At 35.1% G+C, this 16,910-nt stretch overlaps 1 long non-coding RNA gene across 6 annotated transcripts in view; it reads right to left on the bottom strand.

Annotated features, from left to right (window-relative positions):
- Nucleotides 1-416: 416 nt before the first annotated feature.
- LOC103882673 overlaps nucleotides 417-16,910 on the bottom strand; it is a 176,374-nt gene continuing 159,880 nt past the window's right edge. For 4 of the 6 annotated variants that reach the window (XR_004183349.1, XR_004183348.1, XR_004183350.1 and 1 more), the window contains 2 exons: nucleotides 12,731-12,927; nucleotides 417-4,162 (listed from right to left, as the gene is read on the bottom strand). This is a non-coding gene — a long non-coding RNA (uncharacterized LOC103882673). Of the gene's footprint in view, nucleotides 4,163-7,687; nucleotides 7,721-12,730; nucleotides 12,928-16,910 lie in introns of those variants that run through there. The other 2 variants (XR_004183351.1, XR_004183352.1) reach the window with 2 other exon arrangements.

Raw genomic sequence — 16,910 nt, forward strand, 5'->3', positions numbered from 1 at the left:
TGCACTCTAAAGCCTTCATCTCCAAGACCGTCTTATCAATTTTCAAATTGTGTGTGTGTGTAAGCAAAGTCTTTTTCTGTAAGGGTTTCTCTTAATATCTTAGTTCTGGCAATCTTTATTTGTATTCTGCTTATTGTATTTTGTACATTGTATTAATCTTTTGATAACTGATAAATTCTACTTTTTTTGCACTGTAATAGTAACAAAACTTGGTCATGGAACATTTCTTCCCACAACCCTAACTGTATATTATTATTTAAAAAAACTTTATATTCTGTCATAATTTTAGTTTTCAGAAAAGTTGCAAAGATAATCCATAGAATTCCCAAATACTTCTCCCCATCTCCCTTAATATTAACATTTTATGTTACTATGAGAAATTTATCACGACCAAGAAATAAATATTGGAAAATTGCTATTAACAAAAGTTCAGACTTTATTAGAGCTTCACCAGTTTTTCAATGATTATGTTTTTCTATTCCAGTATCCAGTCCAGGATACCACATCTTGTCTCCATAATTTACTGTACCTTTGACATGTCCTCAGTCCTTACTTGTTTTCAAAGGCCTTGACAATTTTCAGAATCACTGGTCAGGTATTTTGAAGAAGTCTTCTAAATTTGAGTTTGAGAAATTTTTTTTCATAGTCAGACTACATTTATGGAATTTTGTGACAAATATCACAGGAAGAAAGTGCCAATTTTATCCCATCTTATCAGGTACACATTATATCAAAATGATTTAACACAGATTATGTTCCTCTCAGTCACTTGGTTAAGGCAGTGTTCGTCAGGTTTTTTCCAACATAAAGCAACCTATTTTATCCCATTACTCTACAGAAGCAAATAAGCAAGTCCAGCCTATACTCCAGAGTGGGAGGGATTATAGTCAACCCCCTGGAGGAGAAAGAATCTACACATGTTATTTGGAATTTTCTGTAAGGATCATGTATCCTTTATCTTCATTTATTCCTTAGTCAATCATATATTTATAACACTATAGACTTATAGATCTTAATTTTTTTATACTGGGTTATAATCTTATACTTCTTTATTTATTTTGTTGTTCAAATTTCTCACTCTTTTGGCATTGGGAGCTTTTCAGGTTGACTCTGGTGCCCGTTTGACATACTCTCATCCTTCTGTCTCTTGATTACTGCCTTCCCTTCTGCCATTACAGGATATGACATGTTCATTCTGTATGTTGTCTTCCCTAACTATAGATTTGACTACTTCTCATAAGCATCCTTGTTTCTTTGACTGAAAAGGTATTAGAATCAAGATCTGGTGTCCGGGTTGGACTGTTGAGCAGTTTATAAAATAGGGACAGAGGTCTGGTTCAGATGATCTTGGCTTTTCCTAGAAATCTCAGTCTTCAAAGACAAAGATTAAAAATATCCTCTTATTGTGGAAGTTACATTAAGTATGTTAATCTGCTTGGGCTGCCACAAGATACCATAGATTTGGTGGCTTACAAAAGCAGGAATGTATTTTCTTGCAGTTCTGGAGGCTAGAAGTTCCGAGTTCAAGGTGCCAGCAGGGTTTCTCCTGAGGCCTCTCTCTTTAGTTTGCAGACTTCTTGCTATGTCCTCAGTTGGACTTTCCTTTGTGTAGTCGCACATGGAGAGAGAGAGGGAGATCTCTGGTGTCCTTTCTTCTGATTAGAACACCAGTCCTATTGGATCAGGGCCCAGTATTACAACCTCCTTTAATCTTATCTCCTTAAAGATTCCATGTGTAAATGCAATCTCAGTGGGATAAGCATTTAATATATGAACTCTAGGCAACATAATTCAATCCAACATAATAGGGAGAGAAGGCAGAGAAATTCTGGGCAGAAGAGGGCAGGTCCCCAGCAAGGGCCCCACCCTCAAGCTGAAAAGCCTGGAACCATGGCCCAAAGTGAGAACTTACAGCCCTGCTTTTATCCTTTAATCTTGTATTTTCCAAAACCACCCATGGCCCTGCCTTGCCCCCATTCTGTGCCTATAAAATCCCCGAGCTCGGCCAACATGGAGAGGGGAAGCAACTGGACATCAGAAACTACAGTCGGATGTCAGAGAGAAGCATCTTGACTTCAGAGGGACAGCTTCACAGTGTAGCTTCGAAGAGGAGCCGGACTGGTGAGGGCAGGACGCCAGGGGAAGATTACCTTCCGGTTCCATCCTCTTTTCAGCTCCCCTTCCTGCTGAGGGCCAGTTTCACTGGCAATAAAATACCCTGCAATTACCATCTTCAGTTTGTTCATGTGACCTCATTCCTCCTGGACACTGGGCAAGAACTCAGGGGCCACAAGTGTGGGTGCTAATGGCTGTCACACTGACTCTCTCCACTGAGCTGTTAACACTGAAGCCATCTGTGGACACCAAAGCTAAAGGGGCAATGTAACACTTCCTCTGGGGCGTCAGGGTTGGTGGACACTCTCCCCCAGACACTGCCATGGGGCCACGATGGAGTTCACTTTTGCCAGTGCCCAAAAGTGCTTGGTTTGGCTCCTGCACCTGCTCACCTGCACTCCCCACTCCCGCGAGGGATGGAGCAGCGAGTGAGTGGAGTTCACCCCTGTGGGTGCCCGTGCATTTCAGTTCCTGCCTGCGAAGGGGTCAGGGAAATATTCTGTTTGATCAACATTGGGAAAAGCATTAAAGAGTTGAAGAGCAATGCACTTTTCCATGCCCTGCAATACACCATCTACAGAGGAATTCATAACCAGGGAATTTGGCTGTTTCAGCAGCAGAAAAAACTACCAAATGATCTGAGTTGAAACTATTACTTTAACCTTTTCTTCTTGTTTTACGTCAGGCCCTTAATACATTAACCATAGTTTGACATGTATGACCAAAACCTTATTTTATATTTTTACTTTTTGAGGAAACTTACCTCTGATACATCAATGCTACTGTAGGAAATTGAAAATATGAATGAAAAATTAAACATCATCTACCACCAGGGGCCTTGAAAATACTTTGAAACACATTATCAGCCTATTTAAAGAAATTATGAAAAAAAAATCAAGTCATTTCTGTTTTCTTTGGCAAATATATTGTATTATATGTGCTCTTCAAAATACCAGTAGAAGTGCTTGCCTTTCCCTGCTACAGTCGGTAAGAAAGGCACCAAATTGAATATAAAATGTGATCACTTTTTCTTTTACTCTACTTCTTTCCACAGACTTTCCAGTAAAGTCAAAACAAACAAATAGATGTTTCATTAATAATTTTATGAGTGCTTCTGTAAAATCTGATAAACATTTAGAAACAAATTAAGGGAAACGAACAAATAATGAGACCAACAGATGCACACAACAATAAAAGCAATCAACATTGATTCTAGTTTTGCATGATGGTCCTTGGTGTCTTGTCTGTGTTTTCTGATGATTAGTGCCTCAGGAAAACAATTTACAGAAATCAGTGTTGCAATTATTTTCTGTGTCTTTTTAAGGGTTGGAGACATTGCTAAAACTGTAACTGACAAAGAGATACATCTGCACATTTTACAAATCGATCAATTCTTGTGTTTTATTTAACTATTTTCAAATGCAGCATTGTGTGAAAGCTACTGCAATAAACATTTTATTGGAAAAAATCCAAACACTTAAAATATGTGCTATATTTTAAGAAATAATTCAGTGACACATGTAAATCAACTGATTATTTTCTGTTAAAAAGTTATATACAGTATAGTATGTACTTATTCTACTAGTAGTCTTATTTTTATTACTTACTATTATTTATTAATCTATTCTTTTTTACTTAATTTATTATTGAAGACATTTAAATGTCCTAATCTATCTGCATTTACAATTGAGTATAAAGATACATCACTCAAACATAACTAAGGTATGTTGTAAGTATTTAGTTACCAATTTATCTGCTTTCCATTATAGTAGCCCTTGATGCATTGTGATTCTTGGACACTTCAAATAAGAAACACATGAGGCAAATTACATTTTGATGTTCCCAGTTGTACAGTACCGTATTTCGTGGGCTTGTACCAAATAACAAAGTACCTACCTGCTGGGATATCCTCTCCAGATAAACATGGTATCTTCCGGCCTGGCGCGGTGGCTCACGCCTGTAATCCCAGCACTTTGGGAGGCCAAGGTGGAGGATCACGAGGTCAGGAGATGGAGACCATCCTGGTTAACACGGTGAAATCCCATCTCTAGTAAAAACACAAGAAATTTAGCCGGGCGTGGTGACAGCGCCTGTGGTCGCAGCTACTCGGGAGGCTGAGGCGGGAGAATGGCGGGAACCCGGGAGGCGGAGCTTGCAGTGAGCTGAGATGGCGCCACTGCACTCCAGCCTGAGTGACAGAGCGAGACTCCCTCTCAAAAAACAAACAAACAAACAAACAAACAAACAAAAATTGTATCTTCTCACTCTACAGGAAAAATGGACTGAGAAAGAAAAGAAACTTTCTGTCTGAGGAATGTGGGCGCCCTTTAATTATCAGGCCTAGAATGGACTTGAAATATGATAGTGTGTAACAGCAGTGGAGTCTCTCTGAGACCTTGAGCTAAATAATTACCTTGTGAAGCCACTTGTTATTGGGCTTTGGACTAAATAACACCAAGTAGTCATAAAATGCCACATATTAGACACCATAACTAATAATAGTTCAACAATGTCTAGTCAACCACTAATAAATGTTATGTCTGTACACCAGTGAGAATTCTTCCCAAACAATTGTGTGTCAGCCCACTCATTGTTCCTCTTTACCTTTAAAAACCTGCTTGCAACAACTGCTGAATAGAACACTCCCCAAAGCAACTTGGAATTGTGTCCCCAGCAGCTGTGCTCAACCTTGAATCAAAGAAACTCTCTCTATAAACCTTGTCTCAGTTTCTTTCTTTAGGTCTACAAGGAAAACGATTTTAACTCTGACTAGGTGATAGTCAAGTGGTCAAGAACGGCAACATTGTTGTTAAAGCAAAGTTTCGCATAGACAAATGGGTTCTTTGATTTTAAACAAACATTGATGCACTTCATAAATATGGCAATGTCTGTTCGAAAATGATAGCAATGTTTTAGAATGAAAAAAGATCGACATTTTTATTCAGTAACTAATTTTCTTTCCTACTATAACACAAAATTTTAAAATTACAGGTAACAAAGCAGAATGGTATACTTGAAGTATTGAAATTTATGATTCACAGGGAGATAAAAGTAAAGCAGTAAAGCACTAAAGCATGTAATTCTATAACCCATTATCTTTAACTGAGCAGGTTAGGATTTATTTAAATAAATTATCTGTTATCTATTTTTATATTTCTCTGAACTATAATTGGGAAAATTCTCTATCAGTAATTAACTGACTTTGCAATGGGATACATCATCAATCACTCAAAAACAATTTATTAATTACCTTGCCTACCTCATACATTTGGATATATATTAAAAGTCATTAAAGTTATCATTATAACAGTTGACAATAGACGTAGATACAGGTGTCACCATTTGTATCTCTTGCTAGCTGATGTAATAAATCTCAAAGCGCCAGGTGTGGTGTAATCCCAGCCCTTTGGGAGGCTGAGGCGGGTGGATCACCTGAGGTCAGGAGATCAAGATCAGCCTGACCAACATAGTGAAGCACTGTCTCTACTAAAAATACAAAAAAACTAGCTGGGCGTGGTGGTGGGCACCTGTAATCCCAGCTACTCGGCAGGCTGAAGCAGGAGAACTGCTTGAACCCAGGAATCAGAGGTTGCAGTGATCCTAGATAACGCCATTGCATCCAGCCTGGGCAACAAGAGTGAAACTCTGTCTCAAACAAAACAAAACAAAACAAAACAAAAAATATTAAAAGACACACAATAGGGATAGGGGAGAGGAAAGTGAGTTAGAAGGGAAAAGAGATATAAAGGTTGCCACATGTTTCAGGACAAATTCCATTAGAATATCTTCAAGGCCTAGAGTCTGATTAGTAAATTAAAGGACATTTATTTATAAATGTTTATAATATGATATCTGCATATTTTCTTTCACATGAAATTTGAATTATTTTTAAAGCAAAACTCAGATAAAGTTATTTCATGCATACACTATTTAGGAAATTTGCTTTGCTTTATAGCATCTCTTTTAAAGACAGTATACTACACATTTTGAGAGACTGAACATATGTAGGACACATAATCTATCCTCAAATTTGTGAAGCTTCCAAACAAGTTGGGTAAGGTCATGTATTTCACAATACATTACAAATTGAGTGTATGGTAAACACATGTGCTTATAATTTGTCAGACATTATCGTATACAGTTTACTTCTATGCCTTTAAAATGCCCTACACAAAGGGACAAAGACATGGAGTCACAAAGCTAGGATGTAAACTCAGATAAACAGCTGAGCCTGCTTTCTTAACTCAATACTATTGTTCAAAATCTACTCCAGAATAGGCATTATAATAGGAATATATAAAACATAAGGTATTTTTCATTGATCACTAGAATTATCAATGGAACCATACACAGAAAATAAGACTGGAAAGATAGTGTTTTCATAGCTATGAAAGTCAAAGAAAAGAATTTGATTTGAATCTGTCATCACTAATAAAAATTTGGGGGGGAGAAAAAATATGCAAGATGATTTATTATCACATTATTGGTGTAAATTTATTCGATTAATTACATACTTGCTCATCAGCAAACTATGTATTAAATGCCTATCATATGTTCAGGCTTTGGGGTGAGCCATGCAATAAAAATGAGAAACAAACAAAACACACTGGAAACTATGGAATACTAAATATAAGTAATATTGGGAATCATTTGTGCTCCTGGCACAGAGAAGAAGAAAACTGTTATGTAACCATCTTACCCAGGATGAAGTTTACATTTATATTCATATTCTGACAGGACACATGAGTTATCTGGATCAGAAAACAGATGTTTTATTACTCCCAGCAACATAAGTAGCTAGAGTAGTATCTTGCATTGCATTGGTTCTTTACACTCAAGTTTCTCATTAGATGAAAAAAAATGAAGATATTCTCCTGTGTATGTTGTGGGGTTTGCACTACGGGGAGAAAATTTGATATTATGAGGCCTGGAGTTTATCTAGGGAATCTAGGACAGGCACATCGGCCTGTCCTCACATCTAAAGAAAGAAGGACAAAGACCTTTGAAAAAATAATCTCTGTGAGGGAAAGAGATAATCCCTGGGTTTAATTAATCTCATAATATAAACAAATGTCTCCAAAGGAGATTGGGAAGACATCTATGGGTTTATTACCTTAGAATATGACATCAGGAGCTCCAGGATTTTTCATAGACAGAATCCATGTGGATCTTTGGCTCAATATTAATCTGTATATGCATAGAATAGAACTATGTGGCAATGAAGGAAATACAGAACTACTATAAACTGGAAATTCTCAGCATTCACACATTGGTAGATACTTGACTTCTCCCAGGCAGAGAAGAGAGAATATTTAGAATAAATGGAACAGGCTGGGCCCAGTAGCTTATGCCTGTGATCCTAGCACCTTGAGAGGTCAAAGCTGGTGGATTGCTTGAGTCCAAAAGTTTTGAGACCAACCTGGGCAACATGCTGAAATCCCTTCTCTACCAAAAATACAAACATCAGCTACATGTGGCATCATTTGCCTGTGATCCCAGCTACTTGGGAGGCTGAAGCGAGAGGATCACTTGAGTCTGGGATGTTGAGGCTGCAATGAGCCATGATCACACCATTGTACTCCAGCCTAGATGACATAGCAAGACCCTGTCTCAAAATAAAAAGAAAAAGAAGAGATTAGAATAAATGGGACAGTCAATAAGGAGGCTAAAGGGATCTAGTCTTAATAATAAAGCTAAACAATTGCTAGAATTAAAATCACTTTATAGTTCTAAGTAAAAATCAAATTGCTATGAACTGAATGTTTGTGTTCCTCCAAATTGTGCACACTGGTGCTTAAATCCCCAATGCAATGGTATTTGGAAGTGCAGCCTTTGGAAGATAATTATGTCATGAAGGTGAAGCCTTAATAAATAGACTAGTGACATTATATGATAAGACAAAACAGAAATGATCGCTCTCTCTCTACTCCCTGCCATGTCGAAATACAAGAAGATGGCTATGTGCAAATGAGGAATGGGGTCCTCATCAGTTACTGAGTGCCTTGATCTTGGCATTCAAATATCCAGAACTGTGAGAAATAAATTTCTGTGGTTTAGGCCATCCAGTCTATGGTATTCTGTTACTGTAGCCCAAACTAAAACACAAACTAATCTGCAAGAAATTTAATTGACTGACAAGATAAACATGAACACTTCTTAAAGGAAGACAGTTAAATCTAAAAACTCAACAAAGTAACACTCATAATGTCTGGCATGGAATAAAGATTAGTTGACATGTGAAGAAGCAACAGTGTTATCCATAATTGGGAGAAAAATCTGTCAATAGAAATTGACACAGAAATGTCAGAGATGAAGGAATTAACACACAAACTCATTAAAAACTTTTTAACGCAAAGCTTTTAAAGAAACACTGCACATGATAAGAAATAAATTTAAATTATTTTAAATTTAAATTATTTTTAAATGGAAGTTTGCAGATAAGAAAATAAATCGTCAGATTAATTTATAAGCAGATGTACAAAGGAGAATAAAATGTTAGTAAAGTTAGAGACATAACAATAGAAATCACAGAGAAAAAAATATTTTTTTACAAATGAAAGAGCCTGATGGTATGTAAAGGAATATTATAACACTGAGTGTAAACAGAAACTGGGAAAGAGATGGATGTCAGAAAATATTTGAATGAACAATGGCAAAACATTTCAAATTTGATGAGAATTATAAAACCATGAAAACTGTTAAATCTATGAAGCTTAAGAAATAAGGAAATACTAGAAATGTATTAAAAAATCAAATCAAGACACATCAAAATCAAATTGCTGAATACCAGCATCAGTGAGAAAATTTTATGATCATGGCTAGGAGGAAAACACATATATTCTGTGAAAAATAAATACAAGTCAGATCAGCAACATTGTTGCAACATGTTAAAACAGAAGACAATGAAACAGCATTTAAAAGAACCGAAGAGAAAGACTGATTCATGGAGATTGCATTGCAATTACAATATATTTCAAAAAGGAAAGAGACAACAAGACTTTTAATAATATGGAAACACTCCTAAAACTGGACACTAGAAAACTTTCACATCAAGAAGAGTAAGTTCTTCAGACGAAGAAAATAATATAAGGCAATCTATGCAGAAGGGAAACACAAAGTCAATAGTAAATAGGTAACCAAATATAAATTTTTTTTCACAATTTTGTTTCTTTAGACAGAAACAAATGTATTACAGGATTTTAAACAAATTTAGAAATTAAATATATAATAAAAACGTCAAAAAGGATGAAAGGGATGTTTGTATCCATTAAGTTGTATAATATTATTTGAAAGTAGATGATAATATGTTGAAGATGAAGCTGCAATCTGTAGACAAACCACTAAAATGTTATATAAAGAGATATCTCTAATAAGGCATTAGTGGATATGAAATGAAATCCTAAAGAAAATAAAACAAATGCTGGAAGAGAGTTGAAGACAGAAATATGACAGAAAATAGATTTTTTGGTAATAGATATTGGAAAATAGATTTTATGTCAGAATAGATTTTTTTTAAATGAGAGAAAGATGCCCAACTATTTATTGTCTACAAGAAGCTCACTTTAAATATAAAGATTCAGACAGGCAAAAATGAAGCAATAGAGAAAAATGTACATCCTTACATTAACTTCAAGAAAACTGGAGAACCTGTATTAATTTCGGAGAAAACAACTTCAGAAAAGGAAAAATTATGAGGGATGAAGAGAGACATTATATGACAAAATGATTAATTCTTAAAAAAAATTCATAATGTGATTGCACTTGAACAAAGCATCAATAATTATGATGCAAAAGCTAAATAAAAAATGGAGAAGTAGATAAAACCCGTATTGTAATTGGAGACTTCAACAGTCCTTTAGTAGTAATTGATAGACAAGCAAGCATAAAATGGGGATACAGTTAACCTGAAAAGCACTATTATCAACTTAATTTAATTGATACATTTAGAACATTCCACCACAGCAAAAGCAGAATGCACATTCTTCTGAAGTTCACCTGGAACATTAGTTAAGACAGACTAGTTTCCTGGCCATAATGCACACTTTAACAATTTTTTATAAAAATAGAAGCCACACAAAGTATTTTCTCAAATCTTAATGCAATTTAACTAGAAATCTATAATGAAAGATAGCTGAAAATTCCCCAGGCATTGGAAGTTAAACAGTTAAACACTTCTAAATAATACATGGATCAAGGAAAAGGTCTCAAGATAAATTTTAAAATATTCTGAACTAAGTTAAGATAAACTACAACTTAGATTTGTGGAATGCAGCAAAATCAGTGCTTTGAGGTAAAGTTAAAGCATTAAATGGCTGTATCAAAAAAGAAGAAAATCAAATAAACAGTCTAAGCTTCTGTCTAGGAAAAATAGAGAAAGAAAATAAATTTAAGCATAAAGCAAATGGAAAAACAGAATACAAATAAATTAGAGCCTGGGCTATAAATGCAGAGAGAGATATATATGTGTGTGTGTGTGTGTGTGTGTGTGTGCATGCGCATGCGTGTGTGTTTGAGCATGGCTGGCTGTTTTTTGTCCTTGACTGCAAATCTTTTCCAAGACTACACTGTCCTGGCTGTACATCAAGTCAAGTGTGGGGACAGTGCCTCCCTCATGAGGATTGCCAGGAAGAGCCTTTGTAATTGCCTTTGGTCAGGGCTTAAAACAAAACAAAACACGCACACATAAATTTTTGGTCATATAGTGGATTGCTCACAGATCTTAGAAAAAAATGAATAACCGTAAATATTCATTTTAGAAAAAATTGAGAAACCTAAAATTGATATGCTAAGAATATAACTCAAGGAGTGATCAAAATTAAAATAAAATAATCTAAAGACTGTAGGAAGAAAGATATAAGTGTAGAAATTAATTGAAAAGAAATGGACCCAAAACATAAAATATTTGGAAACACTAAAACATGAAAAAATCTCTTGCTAAGGGTTCAATATTCTACTCCAATGAGTCTGTATTTTTGCAGTAACAAAAGAAGAAGAACAAATCACTTCAGAAATAAATACATATATGAACATAAAACATACATACTATTAAAATATGTCCATGAAGAAGTAGAAAATCTGGATAATCTTTTAGCTGACAAAATTTTGAAATCATTAAAAAGCTTCCCACCAAAAAAAAAAAAAAAAAGATAATGCACAGATGGTTTTCTAAATGAATTTTAGCCAATACTTAAGGTCTAAAAGTTGTTTAAAAAATTTTTGTTTCCACAGATTTTTGGGGAACACATGGTATTTCGTTACATGAGTAAGCTCTTTAGTGGTGATTTGTGAGATATTGGTGCACACATCACCCAAGCAGTGTACACTGAATGCGTGTATTAGTCTGTTTTCATGCTGCTGATAAAGTCATACCCAAAACTGGGTAGAAAAAGAGGTTTAATTGGACTTAAGAGTTCCACATGTCTGGGGAGGCCTCAGAATTATGGGGGGAGGTGAAAGCATTTCTTACATGTCAGTGGCAAGAGAAAAATGAGGAGGAAGCAACAACAGAAACCCCTGATAAACCTATCAGATCTCAAGACTTATTTACCATCATGAGAATAGCACAGGAAAGACAGGCCCCCATGATTCAATTACCTCCCGCTGGGTCCCTCTCACAACATGTGGCAATTCTGGAGATACCATTTAAGTTTAGATTTGGGTGGGGACTCAGCCAAACCATATCAACCCAATTTGTAGTCTTTTATCCCTCACCCCTCCCAACCTGTCCCCTGAGGAAAACCAGTTATTATACAAAAAAGATAATTGCACATGCATGTTTATAGCAGCACAATTCACAATTGTAAAAACATGGAACCAATCCAAATGCCTATTAATCAACAAATCAATTAGTGAATAACAAAATTGTGGTGTGTATATATATACACACACACACACACACGCACACACACATATAGAGGATGGAATACTACTCAGCCATGAAAAGGTCTAGAAAATTTTAAGTTCTGTAAAATGCAGTAGAGAATAAAACAAGAAGGGGAAGCCTCAACTAATTTTGTAAAACTAGTCCAACATTGTTATCAAAATAAGCCAAGAACACTATGACTTAATAAAGTTACAGATCATTATCATTTAAGACCATATATGCAAAAATTCCATCTCAGATAAAAATAAGACTAGGTTATAATTAGGTTGGAATATTTTATAGAAATAAAATATTAATGCACTTTTTAAAAATTAGTAAATTAATCTGATAAACAGAATATATAAAGAGCCATATGGTTATCTTAATAAATATCATATAGTTCTATAAAATCCAATATCTATCAAAATTTTTAAAATATAAAATAAATATTTTTCAATTTAGTAATAAAAGATAACAGTCTGAATCTTCTGAAAGGTGTCTGTAAAACCAACAGTAAATGTCATACTGCTGAAATATTAAGAACATTTCTGTTATGATCAGATAGAAAATAAAATGCACGCTGTCACCTATTCAATATTCTTCTATGATAATTTTGTATTGTTGTAGTAATATCAGAGGACAGAAAATATAAATTCTATATGGATAATTAAACAAAATGTGATTTAGGAACACAAAGTGAGCTCTAATGAAATAAAATAATGTGATTAGCACGAAGTCGGAATATTGGCTTACCTGGGGGGCAGAGAGGAAAAGAGATGTGATGATACAATCAGGAATCAAGACAGGAGATTTTAGAAACATGGTAACATTCTGCTTCTTAAATTGGATGGTGAATATGCTAGTATGTATTTCATTGTTTTAAACTGGATATAGAAGTTATCTGTACATTTGTATGGATAATATATTCAGTAATACAATTTTTCATTAAACTAGGAGACAAAAATAAGTTTAAGGTTACTCAATGTCCAGTTCCGGGCTTTCTTCATCCGAATTGTATTGCCTATAAATGATAATATAATTCCAATCATTCTTCTCTTGCTCATCACAATATTTCATTCAAAGAGAAAACCTTTTTAGATCATCCATCCTTCAATATAGCTAAATACCTGCTCTTATCTATTATGCAGAACCTGACGTTTTCAGCCCAACCCTAGGAGTTGAACCAACTCATTCCAGCTCCAAATTAGTGAACATTGTGTATATCCTTATAATCACCATTTTAGAAAATCTCATTAGGGTAAATTTTTCAGAAGTTGTGAATACTGTTTTTAGAAACAATAATTTTAATTTAAATTCTGGTATGATAGGATCAAGGGGAGTGAAAATAAGGCCAAAGAATATGTAAATTGCCCACAATACTATTTTAAAATTAAGTAAATGTCTTTACTAAAATGCAACAAAATCTTAAAATATCTTAATGGTATTTTTTCATATTTGGCTAGAAAAATCACTAAGCATTCTGTTGACTAGATCAGTATTTAATTTTTAACCATTTTCCAAAGACAAACATCTGTCTTAAACTTTAAGTACTGAAGTTAACATGATGTTAAAATAATTTTAGGAAAAATAATGTCTACCTTTAAAAGGTACTTAAGCATGTTCTTATCGTATTCATTCTATTCAAATTAATTTATACTCAATATATCTCAAAGATTGAAATTTAAAAACGTATGTGGATCTATATTAGTGAAGCCATACTGCCCTCTTTTGAACAAAGTAAAATTTCAGGGAATCACAGTTTTTTTACAAAGCAAAATCAGAGTGCATAGAAAAAATAAATGCAGAGATGATGGTAAACAAAGAAGATTACCTTTCTCATTTTATAAAGACTTCAAGAATGCTGAATTTGATTTTATTTTCTCAAACGTTTTTGTATGTGTGTTTGTTTAATTTCATGATAATTCTTAAATGCATTTGAACACAGATTGCAGTTTGAAGAATATATCTATACATATGGAAACCCTTGTCTTGAAGATATCTAATGATTGTTTTAAGTAATAACTCTGATATTCTCTGCAGATTCCACCTGAAGTAATTTATTACCATTTTATTATAGCTATTATTCACCTCTATGAATACTGTTTTTCTTGACAAGTCTGTATCTATAGTTTAGCAACAAGGCCAGAACAATAAACCTGTCACTGTGTGGTACACTGTGGGTACAAGTTTATGAGATTGTCTCCATGTAGATGGCGACCTAAAATGTATTCCAGAATGTCATAACTCTATTAACTTTTTCTCTAATTTTGTAATATTTGAATATTCTCTGTTAAAAGAATAAATGTGGACATTTTATAATTTTCATGTTTTTTTAAAGAAATACCGACACTCAGCATGACAAAGGGAGCTAAATCCTCATTCTCTATTCAATAGTATTGCTATAGATGTTTTAATACCTGATTTTTTGAGTGAAAGTAGATGAACAGAGAATTTGATAGTCCTGTAATAAACAAATTTGTTGCAATCACTAGCTGAAATAGATATAGTACTCACTTAAATTAATTTTAAAGACGAATTTAATTATTTCTGTTCATTAAGCCCTATTCTGTGATGTCAAACTGTTTCTCTATGAAGAGTGAAAAAAATAGTTTTTTCTGCCCTTTGATTTTTGACCACGCTGGTAATGGAAAGTTAGAAAAGCATATCCCTTTTTGTGGTCAAGTGTGAATGACTTACTAAGATAGCCAACAATTAAGAAGTTTCATTGGTAAATAAGAATGAAAATGAGATTTCAATGTACAATGAATCATCACTACTTCTATTGAACAACGATGGGCACCTTCAGTTCCTGAACAGGATGGTCAAGAGAATCATCAACGGGTTGGGCATTTTAGAAAGAAGATGGAGCGTGTGTTAGTGGAGGAAGCTGGCCAAGAAAGCAACAATCTAGTATAATTAGGTAGAGGCTTTAGAAAAGATGGGAATGGAGACAGAGTTCAAAGACACAAATAGGAGCTAGGGTAGAAACTGGTTATGTATCATGCTCTCTAGAGAAGAAGAAGACTGCCGGGCGCGGTGGCTCAAGCCTGTAATCCCAGCACTTTGGGAGGCCGAGACAGGCGGATCACGAGGTCAGGAGATCGAGACCATCCTGGCTAACACGGTGAAACCCCGTCTCTACTAAAAATACAAAAAACTAGCCGGGCGTGGTGGCGGCTCCTGTAGTTCCAGCTACTCGGGAGGCTGAGGCGGGAGAATGGCGGGAACCGGGGAGGCGGAGCTTGCAGTGAGCTGAGATCCGGCCACTGCACTCCAACCTGGGCGACAGAGCGAGACTCCGTCTCAAAAAAAAAAAAAAAAAAAAAAACAAGAGAGAGAGAAGAAGAGTATACTTAGTGCATATTCCCTCACAATTTACCCATATCTCCAAGAAAATCAAAACAAAACAAAACTTAATATGACGATGACAACAACAACAACAAACTCTAATATCCGTAATTTAGGGCATGACCTACCCAAAAGATAAAAATAGTTCCTCCTGACAGACTAAAGACTCCAACTTTACATCAGAACCCTCACAAAATGACAATCAAAAAGATTCCTAGGTTTAACTGGATATTGTGGACAAGAAGGTCAGTATTTTTCTGCAATTCTAAAACCCCTTTTTTCCATTGACTAAGTTCTCAGTATGAGACTCTCTTTTTTTGAAATCCAAACATAAACAGGCCCATCAGAACCTGGAGAAAGCTCTTCAACAGCCTTCTTTTCTAGTCGTCTCTACCAAAAAAAGAAGCTTTTTTTTTTCTTTCTGTTTATACATATGTGATCTGGAATCCTTGAAACTTTAACTCAACTTCATGGGAAACATAAAAATACATTTTTTTATTCTAACTCCATCTTTGACCAGATTGCAAAGGTTCATACCCCTTGCTTTAGGGCAAGAGCTGCCACTGCAAAACCTACTGATGCTCTTACGGACTTAGTCCTAGGCTCCCCATTGACTTCACAGCTCCTCATGCAGTATATGTTATTGATACTTCTGACTGAGAAAATATTACACTTTCAAGCCAGTAGATTAATGTCTTCTCAGAATCTCTTATCCTCTCTCTTCCACATCACTATTCCTGCTATAACACCCAAAATCCTGCCACACTGGGCCTTACCAGAAGGGAATTCTCACTGTTTTCTTACTCAGGGAAGTTTCTTTATTGTACTTAAATTTATTAAAGACTCCCGTTGAGAACCCTGACCTAATATTTTTTTGTTGAGGGATCATGCCTCACAATTGAAACTGGAGGTTAACCAAAAGGATATGCTATCACTAATAAAAGTTCTTCTCTATTTTACAGTACTTTACATCAGGTAAAATCAGCCCAGATGGCAGATATTATTGCACCTACCGGGGACTGTCAACTAGTCAACAGTCATAGACCAAGCCTATATACAAATCACAGATAACCTTCTCAAGTAGTACTTGGCTTTGTTATGTATTGGAAACAGAGGATGTTACTTTCTTTTGCTGGGAACTCCATCAGAAATAGACAAGTTAAGAAACTTTAAAATTCATGTCTACTTGTTAGTGAGGGGGTTATTATAGAAAATGAGACCAATGCAGCAAATTACTGACACAAGTAGTAGTGGACAATCTCATTGTTCTCTATTTCTTGATGTCTAACTATGGTAGCTTCTGAACTGTTAATAATATGTCATGCTATATTTGGAGGTACAGAGATAAGGCGCAAAGTAGAATAGGCTACACATTTTCTTTAAAAAAAAGTTACCTGACTCTCTACAATGGGACTTGCCATCATGGCTTGTATTGGGCAGTTGGGTTTCTTGTTCCAAATTATCTTTGAGGATCTACTTGTTATTCTCATTTTTGCCATAGTGGTCATGATGTTAGCTCATTGCTTTACATCCAGAGTCTTAAGTGCTCCTCTGTAGCTGCCCTCTTATTAGAAAATCACCATCA

Source organism: Papio anubis, chromosome 4, assembly GCF_008728515.1.
Source record: "Papio anubis isolate 15944 chromosome 4, Panubis1.0, whole genome shotgun sequence".
Classification (NCBI taxonomy): domain Eukaryota; kingdom Metazoa; phylum Chordata; class Mammalia; order Primates; family Cercopithecidae; genus Papio; species Papio anubis.